The sequence below is a fragment of the Pan paniscus genome, chromosome 15, assembly GCF_029289425.2.
Source record: "Pan paniscus chromosome 15, NHGRI_mPanPan1-v2.0_pri, whole genome shotgun sequence".
NCBI classification, from domain to species: Eukaryota; Metazoa; Chordata; class Mammalia; order Primates; family Hominidae; genus Pan; species Pan paniscus.
In genome coordinates, this window is record NC_073264.2 from 77,655,629 (window position 1) to 77,673,706 (window position 18,078).

An 18,078-nucleotide genomic window follows, 5' to 3' on the forward strand; every position below is an offset into this window, starting at 1 on the left:
TGGTTGAAATGAGAACCGTTGACCATTTATTCACACCAACTGCTGTGCACATGTCCACACAGAGTCTCTGCAGTGGTCACAAGCTTGTCTCTCCCCTTGGTCAAAGGAAGCCAAGTGAGGACACCCAGGTCCCACGGCCCACAGGAGCACCTATGGACCCAGGTGCCTCAGCATGTGGGGGCGGGGCTTTGTGTTCTTGGCAGTGGCCAGTGGGTCAGTCCCAGTGTCTGTGTTCACAGGGGCTTCATCCTCGTCCAGGGGTTCTGAAAATGTGGTGGCCCTCGTACACAATCCCCAAGTTGTCTCTGTGCTAATAAACTAGGGCAAATCAGCTTGACTCTGTGTGTGTGTCTGTGTCTGTGTGTGTGTGTGTGTGTGTGTGTGTGTGTGTGTGTCCCTAAGCGTTTACCCTCACATGTTTGGTAAGTTAGGTGTATTAAATGCATTTTCAACTTACAGTATTCTCCATTTCTTTTTTTTTTTTTTTTTTTAGATGGAGTCTCACTCTGTCACCCAGGCTATAGTGTGGGGGAGCCATCTCTGCTCACTGCAACCTCTGCCTCCCAGGCTCAAGCAATTCTCCTGCCTCAGCCTCCCGAGTAGCTGGGATTACAGGTGTGTGCCACCACGCCAGGCTAATTTTTGTATTTTTAGTAGAGACAGGGTTTCACAGTTTTGGCCAGGCTGGTCTCAAACTCCTGACCCTGTGATCCCCCAGCCTTGGCCTCCCAAAGTGCTTGTATTACAGGCGTGAGCCACTGCGCCTGGCCAATATTGTCAATTTCTGATGCCTCACTGTAAGTTAAAGAACATTTGTATTTGTTAGATCCTTTCTGTGATAGGCTGAATGACGCCCCCCTAAAAATGTTCATGTCTTAATCCCCAGAAGCTGTAAATATCTCACTCTTCATTGCAGAGGGGATTTCAGAGTTGTGATTAAATCAAGGGTCTTGAGATAGAGAGATTATCCTGGATTATCTGAGTGGATTCAGTATGATCATAAGGATCCTTATAAGAGAAAGGCAGGAGGGTCAGAGTTGGAGAAGAAGATAGAATAACAGAAGCAGCAGAAGTTGAAGCGAGGAAGGGACCATGGAACCATGACTGCAGGCAGCCACTAGAAGCTGGAAAAGGCAAGACAATGGGTTCTCCCTTAGAGCCTTCAGAAGGAATGCTGTCCTGCCAACCCCTTGCAGACTTCTGAAGCCACTACATTCTTGGTAATTTGTTTTGTTAGAGCAGTAATAGGATGTGCCTTCCAATTCCCAAACCACTGGATTCTACATAGCTCTTAACTTTTAAACCAGACAGACCTAGGTTCAAATCCCAGCTTTGCCACCTATCAGCTGTGTGGTCTTTGAATCACTCAACCTCTTTTGGTCTTAGTTTCTTCATGTCCGTATGGCGATAATGATATCTACCTAGGGATCCACAATTCTAGCAATATTATAGACTTGATGACCTAAAATTCATCTTGTTACAAAATACCCAGAAATGCTTAATGTAACCTGGCAGTCTTCCAAATGTATAAACTGACAGGCGCAATGGCTCATGCCTGTAATTCTAGCACTTTGAGAGGCCTAGGTGGGAGGAATGCTTGAGGCCAGGAGTTCAAGACCAGCCTGGGCAACATGACAGGATTCCATATCTACAAAAAATAAAAATAAAAAAATTAGCCAGGGTGGTGGCTTACACCTATAGTCCTAGACACTCAGCTGGCTGAGACAGGAGGATGAGGATCACTTGAGCCTAGGAGTTCAAGACTGCAGTGAGCTACAGTCATCCCACTGCATTCCAGCTTGGGTGACAGAGTGAGACCCTATCTCAACAACAACAAAAAATGTATAAACAAATTTCCAAGAAAGTAAGAGAAACCCATAGGAGCTAAAAATAAAAAAGGAAAACCAGAAACAGGACCACAAAGCACAAGAGCTGTCCCTATGTTCCCCATCCTACCCCAGCCCCTGCCTAAGGACCCTGGCCCCAGGTGAGGGGAGGGCAATTGGAACTGAGACCCCATAAATCCATAACCCCTAAAAGGCTACAACCTTAGCAAAACTGGGAAAATAAGGAAAACATCCTTTGGCTGCCACAGGTTGATGGCATGGAAACTTGCTGAGGTCTCTTTCTTTTTCCATAATGTTGAGGAAGCTTGTTTGTCTAGACCAGAAGTTCTCAACCAGGGGCAATTTTGCCCCACAGGGGACATTCGGCAATGTCCCTTAGGGGGCAGAGAGACACCTGATTGTCACAACTTAGGGGAAGGGTACTGCTGGCATCTAATGGGTAGAGGCCAAAGATGCTGCTAAACATCCTGCCATGTAGGGGGCAGCTCCTCACAACAAAGAGATGCCCAGCCCAGGATGTCAATAATGCATGAAATGTCATTGAGAAATCCTGATCCAGGCCTGGGCTCTGTGCAGGAAAATGTCTTTGGGAATTCCTAACCATGACCCCTGTCTCCCTCCCATAGGTTTGGAATTCAAATTTACTCTACTCCCGTGGTTTTGGAGCTCTAATCCAATCAACTAACAACAACAACAGCAAAAGGAAGTCTAGGGCCAGTTATACCTAAGGGCAAATACAATACTCCCTCTAGAGGAACACATTTTCTATCCAATTGATGTAGGATTTCCACATGCAAAGCCTTACCGAAGATGAACTCACAATTTAAAATTACAAAACCCACAAGGAAATAATTCACCATGAGTGAAAGTTGGCAGATATAAGAGGCAGTAAGATCAGATCCACAAGAAGTTCACATTTAAAAAGGCTATAGATACAACTGTGAATATACTAAAATCCACTAAATTGTACTCTTTAAAAGAATGAATTTTATGGCATAGGGATTATATCTCAATAAAGTGTTTATTAAATAAAAAGGCCATAAGATGAAGACTGTAATATACAAATGTTTAAAATTATTAAAGTCACATTATCTTTTTTTTTTTTTTGAGACGGAGTCTTGCTCTGTCCTCTGTTGCCCAGGCCGGAGTGCAGCAATGCTATCTTGGCTCACTGCAATCTCTCCCTCTTGGGTTCAAGCAATTCTCCTGCCTCAGCCTCCTGAGTAGCTGGGATTACAGGCACGCACTACCACGCCCAGCTAATTTTTGTATTTTTAGTAAAGACGGGGTCTTGACATGTTGGCCAGGATGGTCTCGATCTCCTGACCTTGTGATCTGCCCACCTCGACCTCCCGAAGTGCTGGGATTACAGGCGTGAGCCACCGCACCCGGCCTAAAGTCATGTTATCTTCCTTGTGAGCTTATTCAAGAATTAAAGAAAACTTATAACTGGCATAAAATAAGCACCCAATAAGTAGTATTTATTATTATCCCAGTGATTATTTATTTATCCTCATTTCCACTTTTCCTAAGCCTCCTATCATCTATCAAAATGTACCTGTGGGCCGGGTGCAGTGGCTCATGCCTGTAATCCCAGTGCTTTGGGAGGCCAAGGTGGGTGGATCACTTGAGGTCAGGAGTTCAAGACCAGCCTGGCCAACATGGAGAAACCACTTCTCCACTAAAAATAAAAAAATTAGCCGGGCGTGGTGGTGGGCGCCTGTAATCCCAGCTACTAGGGAGGCGGAGACACAAGAATTGCATGAACCTGGGAGGTGGAGGTTGCAATGAGTTGAGATCACACCACTGCACTCCACCCTGGGCAACAGAGCAAGACTCGGTCTCCAAAAAACAAACAAACAAACAAAAATGTACTTGTGCCATGTCCCATTCTGTTAGAGCCTTAATGTCATATTCCCTCAATTCTAAGAGGCCACAAATTGTAACACACACCATCAATCTAATGAAAGTTTAAAAAAAATAAATGGGCCTGGCGCAGTGGCTCACGCCTGTAATCCCAGCACTTTGGGAGGTCAAGGCCAGTGGATCACCTGAGGTCAGGAGTTCAAGACCAGCCTGGCCAACATGATGAAACCCCGTTTCTACTAAAAATACAAAAATTAGCCAGGCGTGGTGGCGGGCATCTATAATCTCAGCTCCTCAGGAGGCTGAGGCAGGAGAATCACCTGAACCCAGGAGGTGGAGGTTGCAGTGAGCCGAGATCTCACCATCGCACTCCAGCCTGGGGGAGAAGAGCGAGACTTCATCTCCGAAAAAAAAAAAAAATTAATGCAATTTATCAAATGTGTTTATTGTATTATAAGTTGCACTCTGAATTTGCAAATATTAAAATAAGAAAAGTATACTTAGATTTATAGTTCATGATAAAATAATTGCGGTAATGTAATAATGAATGCTACTAAGTAGCCGACTGAATGCTTTATGACTCAATCAAACTTGTCCAACCTGTGGCCTGCGGGCCGCATGTGGCCCAGCAAGGCTTTGAATGCAACCCAACACGAATTTAAACTTTCTTAAACCATTATGAGATTTTTTGTGTGTGTGATATTTTTCTTTTCTTTTCTTTTTTAGTTCATCAGCTATCCTTAGTGTTAGTGTATTTTATGTGTGGCCCAAGACAATTCTTCTTTTTCCAGTGTGGCCCAGGAAGGCCAAAAGATTGGACACCCCTGCTCTAATTCCTGGATCATGCAAGTTTGCAGCCTCTGTCCAGGCTGGCAGATGGAGACTGGCAATGTTACAGGCTGGAGAATGAGATTAGCATCACAGCCAAGTCTGTTTGTCCCCAAGGCAGTGGGGCTACACAAATCTGAAGTGGGAAGTAAGGAACAACATACAGGCTCAACATGGGGGAACTGTTCTCTTATCATGTAAGCTTATAAGCATTATCTGGCCCAGTGGTTGCTTTTTTTTTTTTTTTTTGAGACAGATGCCATTCTTGCTCTGTCACCCAAGCTGAAATGCAACAGCACAATCATGGTTCACGGCAGCCTCGACCTCCCATACTCAAGCAATTCTCCCACCTCAGCTTCCTAAATAGCTATAGCAGTGCACCACCACACCTGGCTAATTTTTTTATTTTTGTAGAAATGGGGTCTCACTATGTTGCCCAGGCTGGTCACAAACACCTGGCCTCCAGTGATTCTCCCACCTTGGTTTCCCAAAGTGCTGGGATTACAGATGTGAGCCACTGCTCCCAGCCTGCATCTTCTTATTAAGGACCGAATACTACTCAGCGTTTGGTGTCATCAGCCTATGTGGGGATTCTTCTCCTTCCTGGGCCTCAATTTCCCTAGCTAGACAATGGAAGTTAAAATAAAAACATGAATCTGTTTTTCTATGGGCCACAGAAGTAAGGGCTTATTTGGCTCATTGTTTGGGAGGATGAAGTTTCTTTCTTTTTCATGCCCTTGGTCCCTGCCCATGAGTGTGAAGCAGATTCATTAATAACAAATCCCAAGCAAGGCCCTCCCCTGTGTGGGGCATAACCAAGATCCTCATTATGCCAATTACCGGGAGTAGGAGTCAAACACTTCTGTCCACTGCATCCTGGGCTGCAGAGTTTCAATGCCTGAGTCTGGTGAGAAAGAACACACTCACAGCCAACATGTTCTGTGAAGTGGGTTTATTGCTTACAGATAGGCAGCAGGAGACAGAAGCAGCCTAGGATCCATTGTGAGCCAGCTTCCCAAGGCTCAAGAGAGCTGGCTGGGGTGGATGGAGTCTTTTTTTTTTTTCCTTTTAGAGACCGGGTCTCGTTTTGTTGCCCAGGCTGGTGTGCAGTGGCTTTATCATAGCTCACTGCAGCCTTGAACTCCTGGGCTCAAGCAGTCCTCCCACCTCAGCCTCCCCATCCCCATCTCTTCCAGTATTTGGGACTGCAGGCATGCATCACCACACAAGGCTTGCAGGGGATGGAGTCTTTACTCCCTGGGTTATACACCTTGGGGTCATGTCACCCACTGGACTAAAGCATTGAGAACATCCTGCTTCCACAGGAGAGAGAGGTTCAAAGCCTGTGTGGGGCAGTCCCTCTGTGTCTCAGGATGTTGCATTCCTAACACATTGTAGTTATTCTTTTTTTTTTTTTGAAACAGAGTCTCACTCTGTTGCCCAGGCTGGCGTGCAGTGGCGCGATTTCAGCTCACTGCAACTTCTGCCTCCTGGGTTCGAGCAATTCTCCTGCCTCAGCCTCCTGAGTAGCTGGGATTACAGGAGCCCACAACTACACCCAGCTAAATTTTTGTATTTTTAGTAGAGATGGGGTTTCACCATGTTGGCCAGGCTGGTCTCGAACTCCTGACCTCATGATTCACCCACCCTGGCCTCCCAAAGCACTGGGATTACAGGCGTAAGCCACTGCGCCCGGCCATAGTTATTCTTGAGAACTACAAGCAAGAAACTGTGGGGAATGGGGGGAGAACTGGGTCAGTCCAAGGCCACCTGGAGAATGGTTCTGCAATGTGAAGAGATCAAAGTCTTTGAGAGAGAACATAGTAGCTAAGGACAGAGCCCCGTCTGAAGAATTCAAAGATCTGCTATCAGCCAGGACCATAGACCCAGACCTGTAGTGAGGGCAGAGGGAGAAAAAAGAAAGGGGAAGGGAGACCAAAGGAGAAGGATTTGCAGGGGCCCACCCATGGCTGATTCAGTCTACACTGAAAAACCATCTAAAGCTGGTATTTTAGCAATAGAATTTAATGATGTGTGGCATAAAGCACTATCTCAGAGGTAAGTGAAATTCAGCCTCCTTCACCCACGAAGAAGGAAAGCTTGGGCCGTCAGGACAAGGGGTCTTATATACATGCCAGTGTTCCTCAAACTTCAGCATCACATGAATCACCTGGGAATGTGATTCAGCAGATCTAGGGTATCACCCGAGATTCTGCATTTCTAACAAGCTCTCAAGGGATGTCAATGCTGCTGGTCTAGGGACCACACTTGAGTACCAATGGCATAGGAGGTCCTGACTAATATTTATTTATTCAATAAATCAATCAGCCATTCAACAAATATTTATTGAGCACTTACTATGTACTAGACAATGCTCTGGGTGCTAGAGATACTGAATAGAAAAAGCAAGCAGAACATAAACCATGTATGCCAAATGAATGAATATAAGATGGAATTAATTCATTAGTGGAGGATGCTTGTCGTTTAGTACAACATAGCAATGAAAATGCAACAAAACACAGTTTCTCCCGTGGCAATTTATCTTGCAAACCCAAACCCCAGTATCTGTTCAGGGAAGAAGAGAGCAGAAAGGAGAAGGAGAGAGGGCTTCCTGGGCAGCTCATCAGCTGTGTGACCTTGGACATGTTCCTTAACCTCTCTGGCCTTCAGGTTCTTCATATATTAAAGGAGGAGGCTATTCCAACTGTAAGTTATCATCCTGAGGATTACATCAGGAAATGTTCAAAAACCACCTGGTCCAAATGCCTGGCACATAGTAGGCATTTGATATATGGCTGCTGCCATGATTTTATTATTACTTACCAAAAAGTGAACGCACAGCGGCTTAGGCCTGTGTCTCCCCGCATTCACCCCAACCTGGAGTTCTCCATCCCCCCATCTCCCCACCCCCCGCCTCACGGAGCCACAAGGCTACCCTGATGAGCTGTGCAGCTTACTGTGAAATGCGCTGCATTTTCTCCCCAGCTGCCTCCTGATTGCAGTATTTACTTTTAATCTCCTGTGCCTCAATGCCCGATAAAAACTTTGTCACATTAGATGGTGACAGATGGGGGAGAGAAGGGGGGCATCCCTGCAAGGGAGCGTCCAGGCCACTCAACAATCCTTCACCACGCCAATTACGTCCTTCAGTGCTCCCTGGCGTGGGCACCCATGTCAGCGCAGAGGGAAATGGAAAAGCATAAATAAAGACAAAACCAGGCTCAGCAAGGCTTTAATCTGCAGAATAACATTTCTCATTTGTGTGAAATATCACTGGATTCTCTCCCTATGCTCCGGGGGCACACATGAGCGCACACGCATGCCCGGGAGGGAGACTGGGGTTCCCAGCCCCGGCGGGGGAAATTAACTGTGTGCAGCGTGCCTCGGAGCTGGGCTAACCTATCCCTTGTCCCTAACTGGGCTGTCAGGGACGGTTTCTTCTTCATGTTTGCAAGGTATTAAAGGGGAAGCAGGAGAAGGGAACTGACAAAAGGAGGAATGCAAATGGTTAAGAAATTATCAGGTGCGCACAAGTCAGAGGGGAGGTGGGATGCTCAGAAGCTGGTTCTGTTTTCTCAATAATAGAATAATGATTTCATAATAATGTGTGACCGGTGCTTAACACTTCAAATCTTTTTCTTTCACAGGCTTTACCTTCCTGATCCTCAACAACTCTACCCTGACATGTGTGCAGGGATTTTCCGTGTTCAAAACATGTCTATTACTGCTCTCTATGGAGGCGGAGTACGTTAGTTTCCTAGGGCTGTCGTTACGAAATGTCACAAACCGAGTGACTTAAAACAACGGAAATCTGTTCTCTCATAGTTCTGGAGGCCAAAATTCTGAATCAAGGTGAGGCAGCTGCGGCCACACTCCCTCCAGAAGCTCTAGGGGAGGATCCTTCCTTGCCTCTCCCGGCTTCCAGCAGCCCCAGGTAGACCTGGGTTTGTGGCAGCCTAACTCCAATTTCTGCTTCTCTCGTTGCATCTGTACCCAAATTTTCTTCTTCTTATAAGGACACAGGTCAGATTGGATTTAGGACCCACCCTAATGACCTCATCTTTTTTTTTTTGAGATGGAGTCTGGCTCTGTCACCCAGGCTGAAGTACAGTGGCTGGATCATGGCTCACCGCAACCTTTGCCTCCCAGGTTCAAGTGATTCTCCTGCCTCAGCCTCCTGAGTAGCTAGAGTACAGGCATGTGCCATCACGCCCAGCTAATTTTTGTATTTTCAGTAGAGATGGGATTTCACCATGTTGGCCAGGCTGGTCTCGAACTCATGACCTCGAGTGGTCTCCCTGCTTCGGCCTCCCAAAGTGCTGGGATTGCAGGTGTGAGCCACCACCCCTGGCCCTAATGACCTCATCTTAACTTTATTACATCTGCAAGGTCCCTAATTTTCAAATCAGTTCTCATTCACAGGGACCAGGAATTGAGACTTAAACATATCTTTTTAGGGGATGCAATTCAACCCATAACATAGAGGCACAGTGATTTAAAGTGATTTGAAAAAAGACAAGCTTGTGTTTGAGCCCCAGCCCTAGGGACAGCTGCTTTGTCTTCTGGAGTAGAGGGGGAGAGTCCTCCAGACTACACTCAACACCCCCTGACGCCATGGAGGTGGAGCTGCAGTTGGGAGGTTTTGCAGAGGAGCTTGTGTGCATGCGCAGGAGCCCACGCCAGCCTGCCCATCTCTGCACACATCTGTGTGATATCAGAGAGAAGAGCAGAGGAGAGGAGCTTGGAAAAAGGAGTCCACAAAGTCCAACGGCAGAGGCTTATAACCTGAGAGACCCAGTGATGGGAGCAGCAGAGGCAGGAGCTGAGAGCTCTTCTAGAATAGTTATAAGTCCTCTGAATGGGAAATGACCCACCCTACCAGCACCCAGTAAACTGTAGTAGCCATGGCTGACACTTGAAGTGGAATTGGATGACAGCCAGAAGAGGAAATCAAAAACAAATAAAATTCTAGCCATTCCTGGCTACAGACGTCACCAAAACCCTAGCAGAATGGAATTGGCAGTTAGCCCCTGACCTTCCTGGGTTCATAGGAAACCGTGCTGGATGGAGACTGGCTCAGGGAAAAGGACAGGTGGCCACTGAGGCTTGGCCACTGAAAGGAGCAGGGAACAGGGAAGCAGAGATAGCAATGGCCTGGTGGAGGAAGCCCAAATGAGAAACCACCAGGAAGTGAAATTCTAGCAATGCCTTAGACCAGGGGAGAAGTGGAGGGGAAGGTCATGGGAGGGTACAGTGCTGGAATGACCCCCAAACTGCAAAATGAGTCCTTGAGAATGAAATATCCCTCACAGCTGGAGGATGGGATGCCAAATAGCATTAAGGCTGCCAGATAGCCCTGCGACAAGATTAATATATCATGCAATATAAAAAGAACTGAAGTGAAATGCACATATCATAAAACTAACCACTTGAAAGTACACAAAATTCAATGGCACTTAGTATATTCACGATGTTGTGCCACCATCATCTCTATCTAGTTTCAAGTATTTTTATCACCTTCAAGGGACACCCCATGATCATTAAGCATTCACTGTCATTACTCCCTCCCCGCCTTCCCCTGGCAACCACTAATCTGCTGTCTCTATGGATTTACCTATTCTAGATATTTCATATAAATGGAATCATGCAACAGGTGACCCTTTGTGTCTGGCTTCCGCCACCCAGCATTTTGAGGTTCATCCACACTGTAGCTCATATCAGAACTTCATTCCTTTTTATGGCTGCATAATATTCCATTGTGTGGATATACCACATTTTGTTCATCCACTTATCCATGGGAATTTCATGGGCATTTGGATTGTTTCTGCTTTCTTGGTTATCATGCAAGCAATGCCATTTTGATGGGAAGTTTATTAAAGTAGCTCCTTATTCTAGCCAAGTGGGAGTTGAAAGAACTGTTCTCTTCCCATTTTCCCTCTCCCTCTCTCTATCTGCTCTCATTCAATCGTACATCCAACATATATTTCTGAGAGCCAATTGTGTGCCAAGCCCTGGCTCTGTTAGAGAGGTGGCTGCAGGGGCCTGGACAGCACTGCTAATTCCAACTACACATCCCAGGAGATCATAGGGCAGTCCCAAACTATAGACTATAATCAAGCCTCTGGAGGCAGCTCCCCATTTGTCCTTCAGACCAGAAGAGAGAATGGCTGGCATCTGGATTGGGCCTCAGAGGGCACAGAACCCTGGGGAACTTCCAAAGGCCTGGTTGCTAACACTCAGGCCTCTAGATAGAGGATAGAGTGCCTGTGCCCCAAGAGACTCCCCAGAGCCCCTTGGCCCTGAGCATTCATGGGAACAAGGCTTTCACTTGTTCTGGGTCTGGAAGGGGGTGAGGCAATGGAGGGAACCTCAGATTAGGCTTCTCTTTGTTTTCCGTAATTTGGGTGTCCACATAGGCTAAGAGAGAAAGAGAAAGAGAGAACGAGAGAGAGAGAGAGCAAGCACATGAGTGGGCCTGACTGTTTAGCAGGTTCACCAGACCCCAAGTGAAAGGGTGAACTGAAAAAAGTTGAGGTGATTAATTCACTATAGTTTTATGTTTAACAAACCTATCCATGGTTTATTCTCATATGGGTTTAGGTCTTCTCCAATAATCCTCTTCTTGCCCTGATAAAGTCCTGAGTTAAAATCCACCTTCAGGGTTGGTATTTGAGTCTACATTTGTGGAGTTCAGATTAAGATTCCAGATAAACAACACCCATGCAATGTTTCTCAAAATGCGACCCGCAGTATGTGCAAAACAAGAAACTGGAGTACTTGTACTTATTAAAAGTCAGATTCCTGGGCCTCCCATTAGAACAGGGCCCCTTTCTCGTCTTTTTTCTTTTTTTTTTTCTTCCTTTTTGTGGAGAACGGGGTCTCTCTATATTGCCCAGGCAGGTCTAGAACTCCTGGGCTCAAGCTATCCTCCCTCCTCTGCCTCCCTGAGAGCTGGGATTACAGGCGCGAGCCACTGCACCCGGCCAGGCCCTTTTCTCAATGGTCCTCTCCCCACCAAAGTCCAAGAACTGAGTCTCATCAGTTCCAGTTTCCGGGATTGAGTTGTGTGCCACCCCTGAATCCATCACTGTGGCCAGAGGCGGGACAGGGGTGCAATGCTTTGTCAGCCAAGCCAAATGAAGAGCTAAGGAGGGCATTTCCCAAGGAGAATCTGGGTGTTGCTAGCGGAGAAAGGGGAGAGTAGACGCTACAGCTGGGGACAAAAATAACAGAGGTCAGCTCCAGTTCATGACACTGTCACAGGGGAGCTGCAGAGCTGCATTTTTTCATTTGTCCATCAGCAAATGTTTATGGTGCTTTCTTCATGCCAGGCTCTGGGGAGCTCTTCATATATGTGAAGAGCCATCATGGGAAACTTCAATGCACTTGTGTATGTACGTGAGTGTGTAAGTCTGTACGTCCCCAAGGAAGAACTAGAACAAATGATTCAAAGTTATGGGAGATGAATTTTGAACCCACAAGGGGCGTCTTTTCCAACAATGATAGCCGACCAATATCGGATAGGCTGTGTCCTGAGCAGTGAGGTCCTCATACCAGAAGTCCTCAAGCAGAGGCTGGAAAATGGCCATAAATCAGGCTTACTGCAGAGGGGTTTCTGTATCAGGTAAAAGGGGCTGGAATAGACGAGAGGCCGACAATCGTACTCAACAACTGCTGTAACAAGTGACCATGAACTCAGTGGCTTCCAGTGGCACAGATTATTACCTTATAGTTCTGTAAATTAGAAATGCATCATCAGACCCAGCATGGTGGCTCACACCTGTAATCCCAGCACTTTGGGAGGCCGAGGCCAGAAGTTGAGGCCAGAAGTTTGAGACCAACATGGTGAAACCCCGTCTCTACTGAAAATACAAAAATTAGCCAGACATGGTGGCGCACGCCTGTGATCCCAGCTACTCAGAAGGCTGGGGCACGAGAATCACTTGAACCCAGGAGGCGGAGCTTGCAGTGAGCCAAGATCATGCCACTGCACTCCAGCCTGGGCAACAGAGCGAGACTCCATCTCAAAAAAAAAAAAAAAAAAAAAAAAGGAAAAAGAAATGCAACATCAGGTTCACAGGACTAAAATCAAGGTGTGGCAGGGCTGTGGTCCTTTGTGGAAGCTCGCAGGGAGAATCCATTTTCTTTCCTTTTCCGGCTTATAGGGGCCACCCCGTTTTGTGGCGTGTGGATCTTTTTCTCCACCTTCGAAGCCAGCAGTGGTGGGTCTAGTTCTTCTCACATCATATCATTCTGACCGCTTCTGCCTCCCTCTTTTGCATTCATGATTTTATTAGGCCCACCCAGATGACCCAAGACAATCTTCCTATTTGAAGGTCGGCTGACTGACATTCTTAATTCCATCTGCAACCTTAATTCCCTTTTTTCATATAACATAACATATTCCCAGGTTCAGGGGATTAGGACATGAACATCTTCAGGCACCCTTAGCCTGCCTACCACAGGACCTCAATATCCCTTGCCAGCCAGAGATTCAGTGGTCCTATGATTGATTGAATCATCGGGTCTTTTCAAGTAGGGCAGAGACTCGGTCGGGCACAATTGGGCACAAGAGTAACACCTGTCAGATGCCCCCAACAGCACAACATGTGTGACTGTTTGCTTCCAAACCAGAAGGCAGGTTACACAGTAATTACCTCTTTGTCTATTAGCAGCAATTACACTCAAGTCAATAGGAGGTCTAGAATTACTGTGGACTCAACCTCTATCTCAGGAAATTCTATTAAGTGTCTGTGTAACTAAGAAGTCATTACAGAGCACTTGAAATTATAGTGTCACCTGCCTTAGAAAAATCCCTGCATCTCCCAGAGAGGAGAGAATGGGTTGGAGCAGCAGGTAGATGGTTAATTCTCACAGCAGGTCCTTAAATTCTCACAGCAGGTCAAGGGCCCCATGAAAGTTGGAGCACTCTGAAACTTGGCAGGACCCAAAAGTGGGTGCTAAGCGATAATAATAGTGACTATTTATTGCTGCTTCCTGGGTGACAGGCATGGAACTGGGGCTTTACACACTCCAGAGCCAAGTTCCTGAGTGATGCTCACTCCTTCAGGCCTTCCCAGGCTAAGAGGAGGCAGTGGACCCTCATGCTATATTCCTGTTTCAAGGACAGAGGGGCTGAAGGCTCCTGGGATGGGGCTAAGAGATCCAAGCAGAGGCTAGAAAAGGAGCTTAGGTCTCAACCTGCCAGAACCATCCCAAGCCAGCCTCACGTCCTTGGCAAAGGCATGGGATGAGAAACAACACTGAGCAAGGAAACTGCAAGAAAGAAGCTTGGTTTTCTAAAGCATGAAGTCTGTAACAGGAAGATGAAGCTGGCTGGGTGGGCTGAAGCCTGGCCTATGTTCCTTGTTGAACAGGGTACTGTTGAAGAGGTGGATTGTAACATGGTTGGAGCTTTTAGACAGATCCTTCTGTTGACTGTGCAGACCAGGGGTCCCCAAACTTTTTCTGTAAAGGGCTAGATAACACATATTTTAGGCTTTGCCTGCCATATGCTCTCTGTTACACTACTGAACTCTCCTGTTGCAGCACCCCTAGGCAATATGTAACCAAATGAGTATGGCTGTGTTCCAATAAAACTTTATTTACAAAAACAGACTGTGGGCCAGATTTTCCCACAGGCTGTGGTTTGCCAACCTCTGATCTAGATGATGGTTTTGAAGAGTGCATGCATTCTATGTTCCTATAACTTGGGGTTCCCGCCCACTGCTCTTTTATCCATTGGCATATTTAAATGAATATTTGAACTGGCTCAAATAACAATAACAGTGATAGCAATTAATCATATTAATATAATCTTTACATTTTACAGAGCTCTTTCATATAAACTATTCTACATGACCCTTATACAGTTTGAGGACATTAAGGCTCAGAGAGATTACGTGATTTGTTCAAGTTCACACAGCTACTAAGCATTTTTGGTTATGTTTGATATCAGTTTGCCAAGGGTCATTATTTTTTTAGCTCCATGTTTTCCTTTTATTAGTAAGAAGATGTGAAGGCTGATTGGGCAGTTTATTCTTTGAAGATGTACTAGTTGGGGGTAGGATGGTGGGAACTCCTACCCAGGTTTCAAATTCTAGAGAGCTGGCTGAAGAGCAGCAGTGTGGTGCAGGTGCAGGACTGGGCTTCACAGGGAAGGCCCTTGGAAATGTGGATAGGCCTCATCTCTCTCTTGGCACCTGGCAGAGAGAATGAGTCAGTCCTCTCTCGGGAAGATGGCGGCTGCCTCCAGGAGTTCAGCTACAGGCACCTGGCTTCAAAAGGCTCATTTATAAGGGTGATGCTGACATGGTCAAGGCTAAAGGAATACAGAGTTGAGGAAGGCTCTGCAGAAAGAAGGGATGAGAGCTATTTCCTAGAGTGGTAGGGACAAGGAAAGCCTACCACTATGGGCCCAAATTCAAGACAGTGAGTGTTAAATGTGCCCACCATGTTAGGAATGAGAAGGATGACTAGAACCCTCTATATATTAATGGCTCTCAGTGGAAGTTTCTCCCCTCTGAGAAGGGGGACAGGGAGGTTGGCAATTTCAGTGATTGTGTTTCCCCACCAGCATTTAGTGGGCGTGTCCAGGGAGGATGGCAAACACACAGGATAATCCTACATGACAAAGGTTCTTTCATGTCTCATGTGAATTTTGGAAGGCAGCTATGCTCACCACTATACCACCAATGCTCATGTGAATTTTGAACGTTCACTGGACATTAATATGTATGAAAAACTTGACCTGAGGGATCTGAGTCTGGCTTAACACTTTTTTTACATAAAAATACAAAGCAATTTTTTGTAGAGTTTTAATATCACCAAATTTTCCAGCAATTCAACTCTTGTAAATCAAGGTAAAACTGAACTTTGTTTTGTTCATGACCTTGCCAAGAATTGTTCACTATTTCAGAAAATGAAATCACAATGGAAACACTATTCATCGTATTTGGCTCATTTGGCAGTATATATTAGTCTGCATTTGTAGCTAAGAAATCCACTTATAAATTATGAAATAATTATAGACTCACAAGAAGCTGCAAAAGTAGTACAGGGAGGTACCATATACTCATAACCCAGCTTCCCCCAGTGGAAGTATCTTATATAGCTATAGCTCATTATCAAAATCAGGAAATTGATTGGTGCAGTACAATTAACTAGACTATAGACCTCACTCAGATTTCACCAACAGACTCCTCCTTTATCCCTTCTAGTGCCATCATACCTAATCATTTATAGGTTAAAATACAAATTGTTTTGTTAGAAATTACTTTTTTAGTGTTACACTTAAAGTCATATTGTTTTTTAAGTAAATTACTCTTATTTTATTTTTCTTCATATTGTATTTAGAATCTGTAGTATTATTGTTAAATTATGCATTTACTCAGGTTATATTATTATGGATTTTATTTTAGAGTGGAAAAGGAAGCACTAAAATATCTGTTTGGAGGGTGATAATCGTGATGAATCCCAAACATTTAGATGGGGTAATAGTTGTTAATAGATATTAATAACTGACTTGGTCTAAAGACTTACCATGTGCTAGACCCTTAACATGCATTATTCTACTCTATTTGCACAACATCCTATGAGGTGGTTATAATAATCTCTATTTTGCAGTTGAGGAAATTGAGGTTCAGGCAGGTTATGTGCTTTGCCCAAGATCCCACAGCAAGCAAATGGTAGAGCCAAGTGCCCCGAGTCTGTAACATCAATCACAAGGCTGGATGTTTGCAAAGCACTGTCATTACATCATCTAATAATGCTGCCATTAATACAGTAGTAATCACTTACACTAATTTAATTCCTACTCTGTGTCAGATAGAGGGCTCTGTGCACTACGTATTTAACTTCTCAATAGTCCTATGAAGAATCAATTTTTTTTTCCTCCTCCTAAAATCAAGACCCTGAGAATAGAGAGGGTAGGTAATTTGCCCAAAGTTCCACAGCAAGAACATGGCAGAGTCAGGATTCCAACCAGGTGGCCCTGCTCCAAAGCCCAGGTACTCCATCCACACGACATGCTGCCCCATTGGCTTTCAGCTGTTTCAAATTGTTTCCACCGTAATCTCATAAGGTCTGCCCTTAACCCAGGCAAGGGAGCCTCTGCCCTGGATCTCCACTGTCCCTCTTCTATAGCAGAGCTCCTCCCTGTGGCACAAGGATTCCTGGAACCAAGCCTGTGTTCTTCTGTAGACCCTATTCCACATCCTCAGAATTCCCTGTACACTTGGCCCTAAGTGGCTTCCAGAATCTATGTGGGCCTCCTTCCTGGCCCTTCCCTTGGGAGGTGGGTCAAGCTCATCCCAGGCCTGATGGGTGGCCCAGAGGCAGCTGTTTGGGAGAGGGAGCCAAAGTGTAGGGTGAGAGCTAGGTGTCCTGTTGGGAGGGATGTGGGAGAGCTGCAGGTTGAGGGCCCCTGGACACTCTTGTTCCAGGCCACACATGAGGGCAGGGCCTAGGCCTTGTCCTCCAGTTGTGTCCTGATTATCGGTGCTGTCTCCATCCTTGGATCTTACGTCCCAGTTGATGAGCACTTTGACTTAAACTCCTCCTGGCTGCTGTCACCCAGGCCTAGCAAAGTGCCGTGCCCTCTGTAAGTGCATCCAGCCAACATCAAGCCTCTGGCTCCTGCTGATTTAGCTTTGAGCTTCAATCCCAGTTATTAACAGGGTGGAAGGAAAGGGGATCCCTGACTGGCCAAAGGCCCCAGTCCCAGTGGTTGGGCCACCAGGCAGACACCAACTGAGGTCAGCCCCTCATCCCTCCCTGGGGCCCTGGCCACTGGCCCAGCAGGCAGGAGGGGAGGCCAGGCAGCAGCTTGTCAGGATGTATGAACAATGCCGGGTGGCACCGGAGGGGCCCTCAGAAAGATGATCTCACAGTTCGAACTCGTTAATGAAAGAAATAAATTAAGCAAGCTCATTTTTCAGGGAATTCTTGTGTAAACTGGAAATTTTCCAGTTCATGAGCCCTGTGCCAGGCCCTCCCATAAATCACAGCAAGTAGGCTGTCGGCTCAGCAGAGGGGGAAGAGGTGGAGGGGGTGCGGCAAAACAGAGGGGAAGCCAGTGGCTGGCCAGGGTGGCGGGTGGGAAGCACCCACGTTCTCCTGGTGCATTCTCACTCCAGGTATCACTGGGAAGAGGAAAGGGAAATGAAAGGGCAGCAGCACCAGAGGGCTTCTGCCTGCAAACAGGCCCCTGCACGCCTGCAAAAACCCCAGCCCCCATGCTCCCAACCTGGGAGAAGTCCCCGAAACAGGTCATTTTTTAATTGAATACAATATTAATTACTGCGTGCACCATTAACGGTTTGTGGGATTTGACTAATTAATGTAATAGTTTTTGAGTCACGCTCATTAAATATGAAAATTACGCTGGTAAAAGGTATTGGTTTCATTATCAATCTTGTATGGACAGGATGGGGGCAGGAACTAGAGGAGGGACAGAGCCCTGCCTGTCTCTTCAGGGCCGTAAACAGCTGTATTGGGGTTCCACTCTTAAGGGGAGCCCACAAAGGGGCTGGGAGAA